The 20,574-nt window shown below is 69.1% G+C and overlaps 1 protein-coding gene across 2 annotated transcripts in view; it reads left to right on the top strand.

Moving 5' to 3' along the window:
- Positions 1–1,150: 1,150 nt before the first annotated feature.
- The window catches only part of SLC45A4 (solute carrier family 45 member 4), a 61,752-nt gene continuing 42,328 nt past the window's right edge, over positions 1,151–20,574 (top strand). For both annotated transcript variants that reach the window (XM_070075865.2, XM_089335792.1), the window contains exon 1: positions 1,151–1,404. The gene's annotated coding sequence lies outside the window, so the exon portion shown is untranslated. The remainder of the gene's footprint in view (positions 1,405–20,574) is intronic.

Raw genomic sequence — 20,574 nt, 5'->3', positions numbered from 1 at the left:
GCAGCTTCGTCTGTGTTTTGGCCTCGCCACAGCTGGGACCAGGCAGGCAGGGCCCCACTCTTTTACGGCAGATGGGACTCAGGGATGCTAAGTGGGTGCCCCACTTCCAGCTTCGGGATGGGAGGCCCCAGGGTACCAGGTGTGGCTTTGGGCTCTGTACCGACCACCATAAACCAGGGCTGTACTAGCAGCCCAACGCCGGACTTGGCGCCCTCCCCACACCACTGCTTGCTCCTGCCACTTCCCGTCCTGCAAACACATCTCAGCGTCTGCGCGAGCCACCTGCACCTGCGATTTCCGGGGGGTGGGGTGCAAACAGCGCCGCCAGGGACAGCAGCCTCGGTCAGGACTGTGCCCCAGGGCACCCCCGCAGGCACCCAAGGCCTGCCTGCGCCCCCAGCAGCCGGGCTGGAGTTCCAGTGGCTCCGCTTCCCAGCCAACACTTGACATGGTCGGATTCCGGAGGAGGCAGTGCGGCTCCTCCTCTCCGTCCCCATGGCTCGCTGCCCCCGGACCCTGGGGACGGCCCTTGGGGGTCCGAGGGAGGCCGCCAGGCCTGGGAGAGCCACAGGGCTTCGACCAAAGCCACGCAGCAGGCGAGGGCGGGGGCTGGCTGCGGCCTGAGCTGCCGGCAGCCCCCTCCCCATCTGCAGGGGCTACGAGAGGCACGGCCCGGTCCAGGAAGGGGGCTCTCAAGGACGCGAGGTGAGGGCGCCCGGTGCGGGGGGGGGGGGGGGGGGCTGCGGCATCTGGGGGCGGGGCCCCCTGCTGCGCTGCGGGCGAGGGCCGAGGGGCTGCGCCTGGCGGCTCGCCCACCACTCTGCGAGGGGGAGTGGGGCGAGCGCAGCAGGGCCAGGGGCGCGCAGGGGTCATCTTCCCGCGGCCACCGAAAGGGACGCGCCAGAGCCTTCCCGATGGGGGCGGGCGCTCGCATCCGCAGCGGCCGGGCGGGGGGCTCGCGGGGCCGCGGGACGCGGAGGGGCGGGGCCCGCGTGGGGGCGGGGCCGGCGGGCCAGGGGCGGGGCCGGCGGCGCGGCGGCGGCCAATGGGAGAGCGCGGCGCAGGCCCCGCCCCCGGCCCCGCCCCGCGGCCGCGGCGGCTGCTGCATAGTCATGAGGCGCAGGGGCCGGCGCTGCGTCAGCGGAAGCGGCGCGGAGCGGCTGTTTCCGACCCGATAAAGCGGCGTTGTCCCCGCGCGCCGGCCGCAGCCTCGCAGCGCTCTCTTCGCGCCCGCGTCGCTGACTGACTGAGCGCCCGGCCGGCCGGCCGAGGGAGCAGCCCGCCGCCCGGACGCCCCCGCCGCCCGCCCCCGCGCCCCCCGCGCCCGGGGCTCCGCGCCCCCGCCGCCCCGGCCCGGCCGCCCCGCCGCGCCGCCGCCCCCGCGGCCCCGGCCGAAGGAGACAGGTGAGCGGCCGCGCCCGGCCCGGCCCCGCCCCGCCCTGCGACCGCCGGCCCCGCGGACCCCCGCACCTGGGCGGCTGGCGCCGGGCACCTGGGCGCCGGGCACCTGCCGCCTCCCCACCCCCACCCGCGCGCGCCCTCGGCCTCGGGCTCGGCTGCAGCCCTGCAGCTCTGTCCAGGCGCGGGCACCCCCGCCGCCCACGTTCCGCGGTCCCCTTCCCTTCCCGGACTGCACCTGCAGCATCCCGGGCGCCCCCGCCCCCACCCGGAGCGTGCAACTTGCTCGGGACGCGGCCGCCGTGGCCCCGCTGTCTCGGGCTCTCGGAGCTCAGCCCGGCGAGCCCCAGGCCCCCTGCCCGCTCTCACTTCGGCCTGCGCCCCCTGCTCGCGACACGACCCCGCGGCCCCCCGCCGGGCCCGAGACTTGCCGCCTCGCTGTCCCCGCCGCCGGGCTGCTCCGGCCCGCACGCCCCTGCCCACACCGCGTCCCCCCAGCGCGCGCCCGCCGTCTGCTGCACCGGCGGCCCCGGCCCGCTCGGGAGGTCCGCGCGTTCCCCGAGGCCCACCTGGGCCCTGGAGGGAGGGGGCAGTGTGGAGCCCCGGCTGGCGGCGAGGAGTTCGCGCACCTCCGGGACGCGCCGCCCCTCGCCCATTAACCCGCTCCTCCCCAGGCGCGCTGCCCGCGAGGCCGGCCCAGGCCTTTTGCGGGGACTGCGTCCGGGCCGGCTGTCCTGGGGCTCCGGGAGCGGGGGGTGGGGTGGGGTGCGACGCGCGTTGGTTCCTCCAGGCAGCCGCAGATGGGCGGGTTTTCCCGGGGGTCTGCTGGTGGAGCTGGGCCCAGCGGCCGGCCCCCTCCTCCTGACGCCCCTGGCTGCCTCGCCTCGCCGGGCCGGGGAGGGGCGCCTCGCTGCCTCCTGCTGTGCACCCAGACAGGTAGGGCGTGGCAGCACCCCCCTGCGCTCTGCCAGGAACCCCAGGGTGAGCGCGAGAGCCAGGGGCACCCCCTACCCTGTAACACTTGCATACTCTCCTCACTTTCCTGCTAACAGTAGGGTTTACTGCAGCCCTGGGAGGGGTCTCCAGGAAGCCCCAGCGGGACCGGGAGAGGGCTCGGGTCTCCAGGGGCGGGGGCGGGGCCGGGTGAAGCAGCGTGGGGACACAGGTCGCCCTTAAACCCAGGTCTTCAGCCCCTCGCAGGCCGGTGGGCTCTGGCTGGGCTCTCCCGGGTAGGGTTTGAAGTTGTTGGCAGCGCCCATCAGGGTGCGTTTGTGTGGACCAGGTGACCTTGGCGTGGGGCGTGGGGGAGCCCAGGGCCGGCGGGGGAGTCGCCGCTCGCTCCCTCTGCGGGACGCCCTGTGCTGCAGCTCTGGCCCTTGCCGCATGGCCAGAGCACATCGGAGAGTGGACAGGCGGTGTCCCAGCCCTCCTGGGTTTGCTCGCTGGCGGGGAGGCGCCGCCTCGGTGCCCTGCGGATCTGCTGCAGCGCCGTTTCAGCTCCCCGGTGCCCTGTTTGGTGTTGGTGTGCCTGCCCGTGGTGAGGGAAGGCGGGGAGGCCTGATGGGCGCCTTCTGGCCGCCAGCATCCTTCCGACCTTTGCCCTCTCCTGCGTGCCCCTGCCCAAGCTCAGCCGGGGGTGGCCGGCGGTGGCCGGCGGGGCTCTGCAGGTCTGCAGGCCTGGTGCGGCGCGGGGGCCAGTGGCCAGCGCAGTAGGTGGCCGGCAAGCCGCACTGCCCGTGCCCGCCTCGGGAGCACTCCTGGCAGGGCACATCTGTAATTTGCGGGGCCGGAATGTGCTGGAAGCCGTGTTTCAGCCAAGGATGGGCGAGGACACGGCTGCCCGCCCGCCGGCTGCGGCTCCTGGGGTTTTTTGCAGTTGGGCCGCCGAAGGTGCACTTGGGGAGGCAGTGGGGGCGGGGCGGCCTGGCGTGGTGAGAGAGGACCCCTGGGTTCGCAGGCAGGGCCAGGCCGCCCGCACCTCCCCCACCCGGCGCGAGACAAGGTCCCCTTGTTTAGATTAGCTTAATTACCCCACCAAAATCAATGAACAAGGATCTGTTTAAACGTGGAACTTTCAAAATGTGCTTCCAGTGGCTTTTTTTCCCCCCTTTTTCGGTATCAAATGCTACGCCTTTGTGAAATCGGGCGGTTTCAGGGAGCTCCGGCTCGGGGAGGGCGGCTTCCTGGCCGGGGCTGCCCGGGGTCGCGGCCCCCGCCCTGGCCCTGCGGGTGCTGGAGCGGTGTTTATGAGACAGGTGCCTTTCAGAGGTGTCTGAAGATGAAAACATCCCAGAGTTGGGCAGCAGCGCGCGCTGTTCTCCTATCATTAGCTGAGTTTTCTTTCCAGACTTGGATTGCCAGGTGGCCCCCAGCCAGCGGAGGAGGGGCCGGCGCCGTTCCCACCTCGCGGGGCGTGGATGCGAGTACCGGGAAGGCCTGGGCAGCCCACGCGGGTCATCGCTCTCCAGTCCTGAGTTCAGACCCCTGAAGCTGGAGTGCAGGGCTCCGGGGTGTCGGGCGTGAGGGCCTCGGATCGCAGGGTCACCCCCGCGGCTGCCAGGGGCGCGACCTCCCTCCCCGCCCGCCGGCCCCTTGCCCTCCACCCAGGCCTGGCCCTGAGCCCAGCTCCGGGAGGCGGCGTTCAGCCCAGGTCTCCCCTGGAAGGATTCTGCTGGCAGGGGGAGCACCCTGCAGGCGCCGTCCGCCCGGGACGCCCGCGAGCTGCTGCTTCTAGTCCTCTAGCTTGCCCGGGGGTCTCGGGACTCTGTCCCTGGAGGCCCGAGCCGCTTGGATTGCCTGGCAACCAGATTTGTCCCATTTCACAGAAAGGAAAAGCCCGGCGCGCACCGTGCCCGGCAGGGGACGGCCGGGCGGCACTTCTGGTACAAACCGAGTTGCACAATATCAAGCAGTCACGTGCACGCTGCCGGGCCAGGAAACAATAGTAAGCTCGCTGCCAGCGGTTCCGTCGTCATCTTAAGGAAACGTATTTATCTAGACGAGTATGGTTTTTGGTTTGGAGTGGGGAAGGAATACTTTTCCATCTTTTTTGGGGGGGCTTGGCGTCTTGGCGCTGGGAGTGAAATCGCTTATCAGGAAGAACGCGTTGGAGGGGTCGGCGTTTGGCCTGTGTCCCACGTCAGAGTCCCCGGGCTGGCTCCTGGCTTCTGCCTGCTCACGCAGACCCGGGAGGCAGCAGGTTCCGGCTGCCCGTGCGGGAGACCCGTCATCACAGCCGTCTGGGGAGTCACCAGTGTGTGGGAGCTGTCTTCTCTAGCTGTTGTCTCAGATAAGGAAATAAATAATTTATTTCTAAGAGAATGTGTTGGACGTAAAAGGGAGGGCCAGCCGAGGGTCCGTAGAAGGCAGCTCTTTGATCGTTGGTGATGGGTTAGATGAGGAACGTCTTAGCGCTTTGATCATCGGTGATGGGTAGATTAGGAATGTCTGTTTTAGAAAGCAGAGCCTACACACATTTTTGCTCATGTGTTCTGTAAAATAAATTTGCAAAGCCATGAGCGTATTTTCAGGTTAACATCTAAACTTTTTCGTTCCGGTTTTAAACAGCTGTCGTGGATGCAGCTCCTAGGTCGTTATAGACGTCTGAAAGGAGCTCGCGTTTCGCTCTAAGTGAGCCGTGCGCAGCACGGTGCTGATGCAGCCCCCGCGAATCACGCTCGTTTACAGAGAGGCAGGGACCCAGAGCCGGGTCTTGCACCTGCTGGTTCACTCCCCAGCTGGGGCAGCAGCCAGGGCCAGGCCACAGCCAGGCGCTTCCCGGGCCCGTGAGCAGGGAGCTGGATGGGAAGCGGAGCAGCCGGGACCCGACCCGGCACCCACACGGGATGCAGGCGGTGGCTTTGCCTGCTGCGTCCCAGCGTTGTGAACCGCGGGCGAACCGTGCGCGTGCGCGTCCACGCCCCTGAGTCAGTGTCTGGGCGGCGTGAACTCAGCCCGGAAAATGCTTTGGGTCGCAGACGCACGAGTGTATCTTTGAGGCTGATGGAGCATCGCTAAACACACAGAATAAAATGTTGGGGGGCTCTTACAGAGCCGGGTGGGCTCCGTTTAGGGGCCTCGGGCACACCTGCGCTGCCGGAACATTCCACCGGAAGCACGCCTTCCCCCGTCTGGGTGGGGAAGGGGGGGGACGCCTCGGGCGCAGGTGGCACCTGCCGGGCGCGGGGCCCTGCAGCGGGACAGTGAGGGGAATCGCCGTCCCCCGGACCTGAGGCGTGTGTGCGCGTGCTGCACGGGGCTGTCCCTGCGTGTCCAGCGTCTGCGCGTGGCCAGAGCCCTGCCCCTCCCTCCCGCACCCCTGTGCTGGACGCCGAGGGTCACCGTGGGAAGCGCCTGGCCGCTCCCTTCGTGCCCTGCACTTTTATTTGGTTGGGTTAAAATGTAAGCCTGTGGAATTGGGCCTTGAGTTACAGTTTAATTGGCCGGAAAGCCCATCTGAAGTGGAGGGGAGTGAGGAGGAGGGGCTTGGGTGGGGGTGGGGTGGGGCCCCTGTGCTCCGCCCCCTCAGACCCTGCTGCCGGGCTCCCTGCAGGGAGGGGTGGGGGTCAGGATCCCGGCAGGGCGGCTCCTGGGAGGAGGAGCCCGCTGGGGTGAGGGTGGGGTGGGGGTGGACAGGTGGTTGGGGGCGTGAACAGTACAGTCCCAGAGTATAAACCGTGGCTGGTTTCTGCCTAAAAGCCAATGGGATTTGAGAGGGAAATGGGTTTAGCTTTCAGAACGGCTGCAGACCCCTCTGCCTTTGCCCTTCTGTGACCTGGGCGAGGTTGAGAAGCGCGGGAGGGGGAGGGGCGGGGGGTCAGCTTTGGGTCTTTACCTGTCTTCTGTCCTGGACCGTGGCCAGCCCTCTGTCCCCAGACCGGGCTCCCACCCTGGGGTGTAAGCGGTGAAGGGGGCCAGGGAGCGGGCCTGCTTCTCGCCCGCACTCCTGGCCTTGGGCCCCCGAGAGAGAGCAGGGCGGGCCGCGGTGCCCTGGCCTGGGCGCCAGCCCTGTGCCTGCTGCCCCAGAGACGCAGCGTTTCTCTCTCCCAGCCCTTAGACGCTGGGACAGGGGACGAGCCCGCCCAGCAGGCCCTGTGTCCCCTGCCGCCACCCTCTGCAGGATGGGGCCAGGTCTCTGGGGCGCAGAGGGTGCCTCTCCTCTCAGTGGCCTCGGGAGAGGCAGGGGCCCAGCCCTGTCTTCCTAGGGAACAGTGGGGGGGGCGTTGACCCTCTGGGCCTCCTCCCTGCCCTGGTGACCTTGGCCTCTGCTCCTGGGGCGCTCGCAGGGTCTGCCCCGGCACTTAGTAGATCTCGAGCAAGAGAGCGCTGAGGGGTGGGGCCCAGCTGAGCCCCCAGCCCGCCCCGCCTGTCTCCAGCAGGGCAGTGAGAGAGGTTCGCTGACTGCGGGTGCTGGGCTCCCTCGCCGCACGGCTGCCCCGCAGCCCATCTGTAGCCGTGTCCCTGCCCGCAAGGTGCTGGGGGGCTGGGGGCAGACCCTGCACGGTGCCGTCCCCCAGGGAGCAGCGGGAAGCCGGGGCGGCCGCCGCTGTTTCCTTGTTGTTTGTTTCTTCTAAGGACTTATTTATTTATTTATTTGAACAAGAGGGAGAGGCAGAGACGGGTCTTCCATCCGCTGGTTCACTCCTTCAGTGGTCGCAGCAGCCCCGGTGGGGCCAGGCTGAAGCTGGGAACCCGGGACTCCCACGTGGTTACGGGGGCCCAAGCACGTGGGCCGTCCTCCACTGCTCTCCCAGGCACATAAGCAGGGCGTGGAGTGGAAGTGGAGCAGCCGGGACTCGAACCGGTGCTCAGTGCCATGCCTGCGTCTTGAGCAGCCAGTCCCACCCTGGTCGTTTCTGCCGTGCTGGCCAGCCGGCATGGCCTGCTCGGCGTCCTGCAGGGGCCCTCGCTGTCCCCAGGTCCAGGCAAGGGGCTGGCCTTCTCTCAGGCTCAGGGAGACCAAGGAGGGCTGCCGAGCCCCGGCCCCACCTGGGGAGGTCGGTGCCTGACACGGCCCTCGCGGGCAGACGTGAAGCAGAGAGAACGGCCGTGAAGCAGAGAGAACGGCCGTTGCTTGATTCAGATTTGGGAGAGAGGCAGACGGGGAGAAGTTCCCGTGCACCGGGTCCTCCCCAGACGCCTGTGGGGGCTGGGGCTGGGCTGGGCCAAAGCTGGGAGTCCAGAGCCCAGCCCAGGTCCCGCGTGGGTGACGGGAACGCCAGCGCCCGAGCCGTCACCGCTGCCTCCCCGGGAGACGGAGCGGAAGCCCGGCCCTCGGACGTGGGAGGCGGCGGCCCAGGGCCCTGGAGGTCAGACGCTCGCGTGTGCCGTGACCTCGGATCCTGTGTTTCTGCTCCATGCCGTGAGCCTGCGTGTGCGTGGCAAGGAGTGGTAACTTCGCAGCGTGGAAGTAGGTGGCGTTGAACACTTGGCACAGCCTGGGGCTGGAGCGGGCCTTTGGGTTGCGCCGTGGCGGTTTGCTCTTACTTGACAGTGATGCCAGCAGAGGGCAGGCTGCGGGGTCCCGGGCACCGTGGCGGGGGTGGGGTGGGGGTTATCGGGCCGGCTGGGCGGTGGCCGTTGGCCGCTCTCCGCGGCGGGCGCCGTGTGTGATAACGGCCTGTGGCCGGCGCCGGTTTGTGGTTGTCACAGCCAGATAGGTTTCTGATTCACGCCGAGGGTCTGAGCGAGAGGCTGGGAGCCAGGCCGACGCACGCCGCGGTTTCTGCCTGGCTACACTGGGGCTTGGGAAGCAGGGCCGAGTCCCTTGTAGTCCCCTCAGAACCGGGCCCCCCTGGGCCTCTGCTGTGGCTCCTGAGCCCTCGAGGCCAGATGAAGACACTCCTGCTGCCCTTCCCGGTGGGGGTCCCCGTGGCCGCGGGTGGGGGTGGGGAGCAGTGGGGGTGGGGCAGCTGTGACGGCTCCACTCTGTGCCAGGCCGAGCGGGTCGTACAGGCCAGAAGCCCGAGCTTCTGTCCCGTGCCCCTGCCTATGCCAGCCACCGTCACAGAGCCGGAGACCCGGCAGCTCCAAAGCAGCCGTCATTCCTCAGGCCTCGGGGGCTGGGAGCCCAAGCCGCAGGCAGGGCGACTCCCGGAGCGCCTCCTGCTGGGTCCCCACGTGGTGGCAGAGGAGAGTGACCCTGCCCCCGGCAGCCGGGGTTCAGGGTAGCAGCCTGGGCACCCTGACGCTCCGGCCCTGGCTCCCGCCCCAGTTACTGCTGTGAGCCCTGTGGTGTTCGGTCTCGTGTGGGACGTGGGAGACAGGAGAGGGCTCCGTCCCAGGCAGACAGCCTGGCGCGCAGCGAGGTGATGCGGCCGAGCCAGGAAACGCAAGGTCGTGTCGTGGGCGAGGCGTCCCCGAGGGCTTCCTGGAAGGAGAGGCAGTTTTGGCGGCTGGGGTGGACGAGCCCCTGGTGCATGGGCCTGGGGTGGACGAGCCCCTGGTGCGTGGGCCTGGGGTGGACGAGCCCCTGGTGCGTGGGCCTGGGGTGGACGAGCCCCTGGTGCGTGGGCCTGGGGTGGACGAGCCCCTGGTGGGGGTCCGCATGGTGGCCGCCTCGGGGCTGAGCCCTGGACTGCCGTGCTGGGAGGCGCGTGACTGGCAGCCGCGCACAGCTGAGTGGCATCGGGCCCTGACATGGGGGACCGTCCTGCACACCTTCAGCTTCGGGACACTGCGTCCCGGGCACTGCCTGGTGGCTCCGTCCTCCGAGACCCCACAGGCTGGTGCCGGGTGGATTCTGACGGGGCGCAGTCGAGGTGCTGCCCCCCGCCCCCACAGTGCAGCCTTGACCTTCACCGGGCGGCTGGGGACGTAAGCCTGGGAGGAAGCCTGCCTGGGCCCCAGCTCAGGACACCCCTGGGCACCTGAGTGAAGATGGCTGCACAAAGAAAGAGAAAAAGTCGCTCTTCATTTATTTAAAAGCACAGGGAGACGACAGATCTTCATCTGCGCTTCACTCCCCAGGTGCCTGTGACAGCCGGGACCCGGCCAGGCCAGGCCAGAGCCAGGAGCCAGGAGCTCCGTCCGGGTCTCCCATGCCAAGGGCCCAGGCCGGTGCCGGGAGCTCCATCCGGGTCTCCCACAACAGGGCAGGGGCCCAGGCCGGGACCAGGAGCTCCGTCCGGGTCTCCCACGCTGCGGATGGGAGCCCGGCACTGGAGCCATCTTCACCCTGCCCCTCGGGGCTCTGTGTTGGCAGGGAGTTGGATCAGAAGCAGAGCTGGGGCTTGAACCCAGGCTTCCAGCGAGGGAGGCGGGCATCCCAGGCCCTGGCTTAACCCCTCGCACCACCACATGCAGCCCCTGCCGCCCCGTGTGCCCCGCCGGCCACTCTTACAGCGACAGGAAGCCCGTCCTTGTGGGCAGGAGTAGGTCACTCACTGCCCGGGGCCCCCCCACCTGCGGTGTGCCCGCCAGTGCCTGTGGGGGCTGGGAGGCCCTCGGAGACTCCCTCGGGGGTCCCGTCAGTGCCAGGGCCCCTCAGCGGGCGGGAGAATCCTGTCCCTGTGTCCTCGGAGAGCACGTTGCTGGACAGGTGTTCCCGCCTCGCCATCTCCCCGGCCCTTCTCGCTGTCCTCGGCCAGCGTCGGCCTGCAGGCCTCCGTGGAGCCCGGCCCACCTGCTGCCCCCACCCTGCAGGGGGCTGGCTCATGACCTGAGGCTGCATGGCCCGGAGCGTCCTTCGTGGAGCCCAGCCGGTGCCGCGCCCTGCCTCGGTCTCCCGGCGCTAGCCGCCCCCCCCCGCCCCCCCCCCCCCGTGTGCCACTCTGATCCCAGTCCATTTCTCCGGGCTTACCAGCCCGGCGAGAGCTCCCCCCACAGCCGTCTCGTAGGCACTGCCTGTGTCACCGCGTGGGCTCCTGTGTTGCCGCGTGGGCTCTGGCCTCCCTGCCCCGGGGTGGGGCAGCCAGGGGTAGGGAGGCGGTTCCGGTGAAGCTGGCGGCACGTGCGGCCAGGCCGGCTCCTGCTCAGCAAGGCTGGGGCGGGGGTGAGGGTCCCTCGGACGCCTTCCTGCTGCCCGGGGCTGCGCCTGGCTCCGGGTCCAGCTTTCTTTGGCACCTGAGCAGGTGCTCACCGTGGCCTGAATTTAGCGCCTGCTGTGTGCCAGGCACGGGCTGCCAGCAGGGGTGATGGCGGTGGGGAAGTGGTAGATAGCCCTGGCCTGGTGGGGCTTTTAAATAGCAGTCTTCCAGAATTCTAAAAAATTGTTTTCCTTATTTTAAAGAGACAGATTTGCCATCCACTTCTTGACCTCCCACCCCCACCCCACCCCAGTGCCCACAGCCGCCACAGCTGGGCCAGGGTGCGGCCGGGCCTGGGCTCCGCCTGGTCTCACGAGTGGCTGGGCCCCAGCCGCCCGAGCCGTCCCCTGCTCTCTCCAGAGCGCATTTGCAGGGGCTGGATTGGGAGCTGGGATTCACACCAGGCACTGCAGGCCTCCCCGGTGTGGCTAAACCGGCACCGCGGTGCCCGCCCCGGCTTTGTGTTTTAAGTTTCAGTGTTCATTTGAGCGGGAGAGGGACAGAGTTCTCATCCACTGGTCCCTCCCCAAACGCCCTCGGTGGCCAGGGCTGGGCCGGGACTCCCAGGGCTGCACCAGCAGAAAGCTGGGGTCGGGAGCTGGAGCCGGGTGTGGGTCCCAGGCACTCCGCTGCCCAGCCCAGCGCCTGCCTGGCCTTGGGCTGCTTCCTCCCCCCAGCCCCTCGGGCCAAGCCCAGGGGCGGTCCCCAGGCGTTACCCGCCCTGGGCGCGAGGCCAGCCGGTTGCCCTCGGCAGAGCGGTGGCCATGGCTCTTGTGCACCGACAGGGTCTGTCTGTGTGGGCGTGCCGGCGTGGAGGGCGGGCTGCCGGTTCTGGGCCTGCTGGGTGTGGGTTACGGTTCCCCGCAGCCTGTGTGTGTGTGTACGCGTGTTGTGGAGTGCTGCTGGTCACTGCATGGGGCGGGCCCTGGTGCTGTCGGGTCAGGCGGCAGTGGCAGAGTGAGGGGAGACGGGGGGGATGGATGGAGCTAGGACCCGGCTAGGAGGCTGCAGCAGGCCTAGGGGACGCCAGGGAGGGGGCGAGGGGCTGTGGGCGCCGGACCTACTTCCGCCGTGGAGAGCTTGCTCGGGCACCCGAGGCCACTCTGCGTGCGGCTTCCTGGGGTGGAGCTGACACTGAAACTGTCGGCACAGGGCCTGGGGGAGGGGGCCATGCAGGAGCCCCGAGCAGCAGTGACCTTGGTGGGGCTGTGTTGGGGCCCCCGTGAGTGCCCAGGCCCTGTCCTGGCTCTGCAGGTGCACACCCAGGCTGCGTGGCCTTGAGGCGGCTCCGGGGTGTTTGCCAGGCCTGGTTTCCGTGGGCTGTGGCGCCCGAGGAACCCCCACGGGCTCCAGGGCCGGGCCGGCAGAGGGGGCAGGGTCGTCTTCCACGCCCGTACCCTTGTTTAGAGTTAACGCGCGGAGATTAGCGTTTTATCTGGGTATGGCTCGTGTTTTGGTTATGAAATGTGAAACCAGTGTTTTGCTGACTCCGTTGTTTCTCTCTCCGTCTGCTCGGCGGGTCCGTCCTGCGTTACTCTGCACAAGGCATGAGCTAATGCCCCACTCGGAAGGTTCAAAACAAGCTCATTATCGCCGGGGCGAGCCAAGAAAATACCACTTAGCCCGGGACTCGGCCCGACGCAGCGCCCGCCTGCTTTGTTCCGTGGCGAGAAGGGCGGCCTTGCCCGGCAGCGCGATGGCTGCCTCCCCCCCAGCCTGAGGCGGCGGGTTCCCACCCCTCCCGGCCCTGCCGGCCCTGGGCGTCCGTCACCTGTCTTCCTGCTCTCTGCCCGGATCTGCTGTTCCGCTCTGACCCTCATTGCTCAACTGAGCGCTGAAGGCGGCAGCGGCGGCGAGGGCCTCCTCGTGAGAGCGGCCGAGGTGGTTACGTAACGCGGGCCCCGCCCCCCTCGGCTCGGGGGTCTTGAGGTGACCCGGCCTCCTTTCAGATGCTGCCGAGGGCTCTGCGCTCCCCAGACCCCGGGTGTGGCCTAGGCCGGCCGCATCCCGATGCTGGCCCGGGGAGCGCCTCCCTGCCCACCCCCCACCCCCCGTCTGGGTCTGCGTGTAGAGGCCCCCTGGCTCACCAGGTGCTCCCCCGGAGCAGGTGGGCTGCCGTGCGCCGTGGGCCCTGGCGGTGTCCGACCTGTGCAGAGGGCCTCGCGGGAGAACGCAGGGGAGTTAAAATTAGCTGCGAGCGCCCCGGGAAGTCAAGGTTGTCCAGGAGCATTGAGCAATGTCACGTTGAGAAATGTGTCGGAGGGAAGCCTCGCCAGGCCGGGCGGCGGGTGCAGCTCCTGGCCTTGAGCGGGGCCGGGCCTCCCGGTGGCACGGCAGAGTCCCCGGAGGCACCAGGCCTTGTGCCCGCACTGATGCCAGCACGGAGCCTGCGGGACCCAGCTGTCCTTCCTCCCCGCCCCCAGCCAGGGGCGCTCAAGGGCTCTGCAGAGAGCCCTGCCCCTGCCCCCACGCCCAGCGTAGCCGTCCCGCCGGGCAGCCCTGGCGTAGCCCTCAGCACACGCACGGCCGTCTCTCCTGCAGCTCTGGGGCCGGCTGCACCCGTGGCGTGGAGCCTGCCGGTACCGAGGGCTGAGCTTGGCGGCGTTGCTCTCTGCCTGGAGTAGAGGAGTGTCGCACGGGTCATTGTCGCATTCTTGTCTCCCCGTGGATCGTAGCACATGGGCCTGCGTGGTTACACGTAGCACGTCTGCGCTACAGGGCGCATGGCACCACAGCCCACTTGTCGGTTTCTGGCTTTCAAAGTTCTTGGGGCCTGTGTGGCCGTCAGGGCTCTGGACAGGGCTGAGGATGGCGAGCGGGCACCATTTCCCTGGCTGGAGCCTCTCTCAACTCTTGGGCTAAAGAACACACGTGTTTAGAAGGCACACGTGAGCAAGCACACGCGTGTGTGGTGCGAACAGTTTCCCGTGACTCCCCGCCGCCTGTTGCCCGTCTGCAGCCCGGGAGGCCCAGCCGTGCCCTGACTCCCAGGGCGCCTCGCTGGGTCCCAAGTGCCCGGCTGTTGCCCGCGGAGGGACAGAGCACGCCTCTGCCCACTGCACCCCTCCCCCGCCACGGGTGGGCACTGCTTCCCCTCCCCTGCGCCGGCTCCTGCCCGCCACTGCCTGGCCTCCTCCCCAGCCTTGCTGGCTCCTGCGGGGACTCTGCCGACCGGGCCCAGAGGCCTGTGTCCGCCTTTGCTGGCCGAGGGTTGCCACGGGTGAGCAGCGCTCGGCGGGGGCTCTTGCCTGCCCCTGCTGTGTCGTGCTGAAGAGCTGGCGCGGCCCGCCACGGGCAGGGTCCCCCGTCCAGTCCCTGCTGTGGGCCAGCTCAGGCTGCTGGGAAGGCGGGGCCAGCGGACGGAGCTCTTGTCCACCAGGTGGTCCTGGGTGTGGGGGGGACAGGCCCACAGTGGCCGGCTGGGCAGTGTGAAAGAAGCTCCCCCGATGTGTACTCCCACGAAGAGTGAGTGGCCCCGAGCCGTGTCCACTCCGTGGTCACTGGTGGAAAAGTGGCGTCTCCCTGCAGCTGTGACTTGCATGACCTACCCTGACCGGGAGCTCGAGCGTCTCCCAGGCCGTCCGCTCCTGCGTCTCCGTGCACGTCCGGCCCCCGGCTCCTGCCCGGCTGCGCCCGGGGCTTCTGATGAGCGGCGTCCGGCGCCGGGTTGGCCCAGGCGCGCTCCTGGCCTTGCTCCTGGTGGTTCCCTCCTGGGCCCAGCCCTGTCCTGCTCCCCAGGGCCGTGTTTGCCAGCATTTTCTCCCTCCCGCGGCCTCGGGGTTGTGTGTGTGGTGGACCCCCTCCCCCGCGAGGACTCCCTCCCCCGCGAGGACCCCCGCTCTGCGTGCCGGGCAGCGCGGTCCAGCCCCAGCCCCGTCGGCATTCGCGGGGCCGCTGACTTCTGCCTGCAGCCACTTGTGCTGTGTTCTCCCCGCGGGAGGAGGAGGGCCCGCTCCGCCTTCACCCCGCGTCTGTGTGGGCGCCCGTGTTTCATGAGCGGTGTTGGGTGTAGGAACGGCGCAGGCAGGAGCGAGGGGCCCTGAGCGAGAGCACACGTGTGCTGGCCCCGGCCTGCCTGGGTCTTCCAGGCCAATGATGGGCCCTCGGTGCCTCTGCTTCCTCATCCCAGCAGTGGGCCGACCGAGGAGCCCCGTGTGGAGCTGCCTTGCGATCGAGCGAGCTGGTCCAGCGCGTGGAGCTGGGTGGCACCAGCGGAGTCGGGAGCTTTCTGGCGGCTGTCCGGGCCTGGGGCTCTCTCGGTTTCTGGGCAGAATCCCCGACTCTGAGAAGCAGAACCGTGGGGGCACCGTGGCTGCCTCGGAGGCCAGCAGAGGGCCGGGCGCACAGCCTGGGGTGTGCTGGCAGGTGCTGGGCGAGAACACGTGAGCGCCGGGGGCCTTGTCCCTGTGCTCAGCAGGTGGACGGGGTGTGCGGGAGCCGGGTGGGGGCAGGGGGACGCCTCCCTCCCTGGGGCCCACCCGGCCCTCCCGTGCCCCCGTCTGGCCCCTGGAGGTGTGTCACAAGTCAGGAGCAGTTTGCCAGGCACCAGGCCCGGCAGGGAGCCAGCTGCGCCGCCAGCCCGGAGAGCGAGGCAGGGGAACCCGAGCCCCAGGCCACCTTCTCTTGCAGATACCTCCGTGGGCTCCGTCCACATCGTAGTTGGAGGTGTGCGGCTGCTGGCCCTGGGCGGTCCGGGCAGGAGGGCGTAGCTGCCCCCCTTTCCCGCGTGGGCGTGGGTCTCCTCCCCCCTGCCTGCGCACACCTGGCGCCTCACCTGTCAGAGCCTGGGGCGCTAAGTCAGGTAGGCGGGGCTGGTGTCTCTCCCTAGTACGCTAAGTGAGTCTTTGAGGGAGCGTGAGGTGTGCTGAGTTTATAGCCGTCTATTCTGGGCTGTCTCCTGGGTACTGATGCCCTGGGTGTGGCCGTGAGCCGAGAGAGAGACCTGGGGGAGGAGCGAGGCCTCCGTCCACGCCCTGTCGTGCTGCCCGCGGCTTCCCCAGCGTTCCCGTACCCGGTGATGGAGATGCCAGCGAGGGCGGGGCCCGGGCGGCCGTGGACTGTTAGTTTAATTGGGCCGGGTTCACTGGGAGGCGCAGCAGGGTTGTGGGGAGCTGCTGCTCTTTCTCCCCAGTGCTGAGCCCCCCCGGCAGGCGTGGAGGGGGTGGTGGTGAGAGCCAGGCCTTCCCGACTGAAGCCGGCTGGCGCGGGGAAGGCGGGCGGATGCCGTGCTCCCTGGGCGGTCTCGCGTCTGAGCCCTGCCTACCGCTCCCGCAGGGGCTCCGAGCGGCTTCGCAGAGGACCTGCTCCCACTGTGCGACCACCCCCGAGCCCCGTGGGCGGTCAGCCGCTGCGCGAAGCCTCTCGCGGTCAGGACACGCGGGGACACGGCTGTGTGAGGCTGTGGCCAGCGGAGCAGCGTTCCACGGAGGCTCTGCTGGCTTTAAGAGTCGTTTATGTGGAAGGCGGAGAGACAGAGAGAGGGCTTGCATCGCAGGCGTCTGCAGCATCGCCGGCGGCCGCGAGCGCCGTGTCGTGGGAGTTTTCGCCCGTGTTGTGTGGCCGCCGTCACGCGTGTGGCCTGTTACGTGGCATGCGTGTGCGCTTCTTTAAAAGACGTGCTGATTTGTAAGGCGGGGAGAGCGCCATCCATCCGCTGGCTCCCAGTGAACACAACGGCCAGGGCTGGGCCAGGCTGAAGCCAGGAGCTCCACCTGGGTCTCCCTCGTGGGTGGCAGGGCCCGAGGACTTGGACCATCATCCGCAGCTTCCCAGGGCGCAGGAGCAGCCAGGACCCGAGCAGCTGTTCCAGTGCGGGCTGGCGGCGTGACCTGCGGAGCTGCAGCAGCCCCCGTGTGCCTACCCAGTTCCGCCATCATGGGAAGCGGCCGTGGGGCCTGCGTCGCGGGTGCTGGGAGAATCCCCCAGAGCAGCCGGCAGAGGGGCAGAGCTGGCCTGTGGAGCAGTGGACGGGAGACGCCGGCCCTGGGGAGCGCGGGCTCTGGAGGGCCAGCAGGCTTTCCTGGTGCCGGGAGTTTGTCCCGCCAAGGCGACGGCTGCTCGGGCCCTGGGCTTCCAGGGGGGCTCGGGGTTCGTGTGCGTGTTGAAGGACGCATCGTGGAGGAGTGGCCGATGGCAGCGGGTGGTGTCTTCAGAATTTGTGGCCGGCGGCCGCCTGCATTGCTCTCTGTCCCCAGAGCCCAGCAGGGGGTTGGGAGGCTGTGACGCCCACCCTGCCTTCCTGGGGGCCGGGGAAGGCGGAGCTGTGGCACCCGGCATAGTGGGCTCTGGAAGGCCAGTGCCCGGCCCGCCCCGGGTCCTGTGTTTGGACTCCTCTGGGCACGCTTCACGACTCCAGGGCGGGGTCTGGCCTGCAGCTCCCAGGAGGGGGCGGCTCCCCCAGGCCAGCGCGTGTGTGGTCTCTGCGATTCAGCTGGCACGGCGGCGGGAGCGGTTCCAGCAGGTGCCCCTGCCTCTGCCCACGCTGCAGCGCCCCGTGTGCCCTGCACCTGCACCGTGGGAAGATCGCAGGGCGAGGGCTCCGTCTGGGCCCGCTGCCGCTCCCGGCCTGTGGGTCACAGCCTGGGCATCTCCGTGGCCTGCAGCTGCTCCTTCTGCCCTGGTGGGTGCTGCGCCCCCTCCCCCCGGCAGGACCATGTTCCTGCCTCCCCTCCTCGGCGCGAAGCCCTCCCGGGAGCTGTAGCTGGGCTCCTGTCTGCGGAGCGGGGCCCCTCTGTCCTCAGGCCGAGCTCGCGTCCTGCCACCGTGAGTGGAGCCAGCGGCTGGGGACCAGGGCCTGCCGAGCTGGTGCCTTCGTGGCTTAGCCGCGCACCCCTGTGCCTGCTGTGACAGCGAGGTGACCCTGTGTGGAAGGCAGGAGCCAGCGTCTGCAGCTCCCAGGACGAGCAGGACATGGCCAGGGCACTGGGAGGAAATCAGGGGTCCCCCGGGGGGGGGCCCTTTGCCAGGCTGGGGCCCAGGTCGGGGCGGCTCTGCACAGCGTGCGGGCAGGGCCAGACCCTCCGGAATGGCAGCTGCTGCAGGAACCGTGGGGGTCGGGAGGACCCCGCAGTAGGAGGGTGAACAGGGTGGGGGCCCCGAGTCCTGGCAGGCTGTGTGTGTTGGTGGTGCGACCTCTGTCTTGGGGTCCCTGTGTCTCGTGCAGTGGGAGGGGCCCCTTCTCTTCCTGAGCGGCAAATAAGGCAAAGAATGAGAGAGTCGGGAGCTGGCTCCCAGCCGCTGTCCTGGGAGGAGCGTTTGACAGGCGGCAGCCGTCCCCGCAGGACCGCCCCCACCCGCGCGGCGCGGGGACCCAGTGCTGGGAGCCAGGCTGTGTCCAGGCCCTTCCAAGGCACACACCTGCCTCGGCCCCTCCCCTGGAGGCCCCGCGCGTGGCACCTGTCTGGGGGCGCCACCTTCAGGGACCGTTTGCTCCTGCATCCCAGGAGTGTCTCTTGATGAGACGCTGGCCTGGGTGTGGCTGGTGGGTGGGAAGGGCGCCGTCACGCCTGGGTTCTGAGGCCCGGGACACACAGGAGGGCTGTCATGTCAGGCCGGTGGTCACAGGCGCCCCGTGCGTGTCCGGAAGCTTCCCCAGGCCCGAGGAGATGGCAGGAAGCAGCGTCCGGTCAGCTCCGCTCTGGGTTCCAGGGTGGGCAGTGCCCTCCGAGGCTGCGTGTAGCCTGGGCCCACCGGGGTGGGGGGGACGACCGTGCTGTCCCAGAGGAGGCCGCCCTGGCTGCTCCAACGAGGACGTCGAGATCTGGATGGAGCCCCTGGCTTCTGCCTGGCTCAGCGTAGCTGTCGCAGGCTTCTGGGGAGTGAACCAGCCGACGGAGTGTCTCTGTCACTCTGCTCCTTGAATGGGTTAACAGCAGAGGACCTACCCCAGAAGCCCAGGGCGCATCCGTGAGGGACCCTGGCCTGCGGTCAGCCGCGTGTGCAGGAGGCGGCCAGGTCAAGGAAGTCCATTCCCGGCCAGCGCTGGGGTGAGGGAGGACGTGCCCGGCCCGGGCCGTTCCCAGCTGACTGGTGGCCGCTCCCTGACCGGTTAGGAAGGGGCTGGGAGGCCCGGGCAGGTCCCTGCCTGCCTGCACCTGCGTGGGTTCCTCCTAGCTGAGCAGAAACACGCGTGTGCTGGACGTTGGGCCAGCAGGAAGCGTCTCCTTGTGGCGACACCTCGTGAAGCCAGTGCCCACTCCCTGGCGTGGTCCCTCGTAGAGGCCGGGATCAAGAGGGGCTGCTTTCTGCTGGTGCCGCCTCCGCGGTCTGGCTGTGTTCTGGTGGATGCGGTCAGGTCAGGTCAGGTGACGCGTCGACGCTGCTTCACTCGCGTCCACCCCATGACCGGTGTCCTAAGTCTCTTTCCATAAACTCCATTCCCTCCGTTCTGTTGGCCGCCAAGTTGGCTTTCAGCAGACACCCACCCCTGAGCGCTGGGCGACCCCAGGAATTCAACCCCAAGGCAGCACCCGTGCGGGCGTGGTGGGCGTCCAGCCGGGACTGGGACCAGGACTGGGTGTGGGCCTGGCATGGTGGGCATCAGGCCAGGACCGGGACCAGGTGTGGGCCCAGTGTAGTGGGCGTCTGGCTGGGACCAGGTGTGGGCCTGGCATGGTAGGCATCCGGCTGACCGGCACCGGGTGTGGGCCTGGCATGGTGGGTGTCCAGCAGGGACCAGGACTGAGTGTGGGCCCAGCATGGTGGGTATCCAGCCAAGACCAGGACCTGGTGCAGGCCTGGCGTGGTGGGTGGCTGGCCGGCCAGCTGGGACCGGGACCTGGTGCGGGCCTGGCGTGGTGGGTGTCCGGCCGGCCAGCTGGGACCGGGACCTGGTGCAGGCGTGGCGTGGTGGGTGGCTGGCCGGCTGGGACCGGGACCTGGTGCGGGCCTGGCGTGGTGGGCAGCCGTCTGGGACCAGGACCAGGGCCTGGCGTGGTAGGTGTCCAGCCAGGACTGGGACCGGGACCTGTTGTGGGCCCAGTGTGGTGGGCGGCCGGCCGGGACCGGGACCTGGTGCGGGCCTGCCCTGGTGGGTGTCCGGCCGGGACCTGTGTGGGCCTGGTGTGGTCAGCAGCAGAGCCCGGGCCCCGCTGCCTTGCAGCCCCTGTTGCTGCTTCATATTTTTCTCTTTTCTAAGACGGCTTCTTGGGCAGCTTTCCCTCCTCACGGGGGCAAGTCCCGAGCTAATATTTATCCTGCAAAGTATCTTAAAAATGCTGGGGTGCGTGTGCCTCATTAATCTGAGAGGCATTGTGAGGCCGGTGAACAGGCGCCACTCGCAGAGGCCGGGTCGTGTCTGAACTTGTGGGCGGAATTGTTCGGTCCACTCGATGTGGGTGCCGTGGGTGCCACCCCCAGGAGTGGTGGCCCTTGTTCTGTGACCGTCAGGTGTCTCGGGGGCACGGGGGCCCCTGACCTCTTAGCAAGTGTCACTGGAAAACAGGAGGTGCCACCGCGCACACCCAGCCCTCTGCCCAGGACCTGCCAGGAAGGTCAAGGGCAGGTGACCTGGGGTCCTGGGTCTCTCCAGGGCCTCCCCCGACTCGGCGCCCGCTCTTGGCTTTGCAGGGAAACGCCTCCCGCTGCAGCCAGGACGGAGCCGGCCAGTGCCCGCAGGGTGCCCACGGTGCTTCGCCCCTGCCCTCGGCTGTGCCACGGCGGGCTCTTCTGGCCTGATGGGTGAGACGGGGGCCGAGGTGGCTCCCTGAAGGCTGGCAGTGAAGTGTGCCCAGGGCGCAGCCGAGCAGCCCAGCACCCCGTCGCGGGCCCCGGGAGACCCTGGCAGGAGGCCGGGACTTCCTGTGGCTCAGCTGGCTTGCGGTTCCTCCCCGGCCTCTGTGGGTGTGGTCAGTGCCTGGAGCTGCTGGGGGAGGGGCGCTCTGTGGCCCCAGTGTTGTCCTCCTGCCCCGGCCCCTCCTCCCAGGTGTGCGGGCCCATCCTGGCTGTCGGTCGCCGGGGTCCTGGGTGAGGGGGTGGGGGTGGGGCGCTGGCTGCTCATGTGACTCCACCACCTTCTCCCGGATGTGGCGGGCGGCTCGGCAGGGGTGGGAAGTGGCGTGTTGTGCCGCAGAGGCCGAGCAGAGACTTCTGGGTACCTCCCGGGTCTCAGCAAGCTCGGCCTGGGGTTCTGGGTTTTGGGGTTTAGGGGCTC

This window comes from Oryctolagus cuniculus, chromosome 6 (genome assembly GCF_051225735.1).
Source record: "Oryctolagus cuniculus isolate XC-2025 breed Fujian yellow rabbit chromosome 6, ASM5122573v1, whole genome shotgun sequence".
NCBI lineage: Eukaryota > Metazoa > Chordata > Mammalia > Lagomorpha > Leporidae > Oryctolagus > Oryctolagus cuniculus.
The sequence above is the reverse complement of the archived record's forward strand: the minus strand, read 5'-3'. Positions and strand labels throughout refer to the sequence as shown.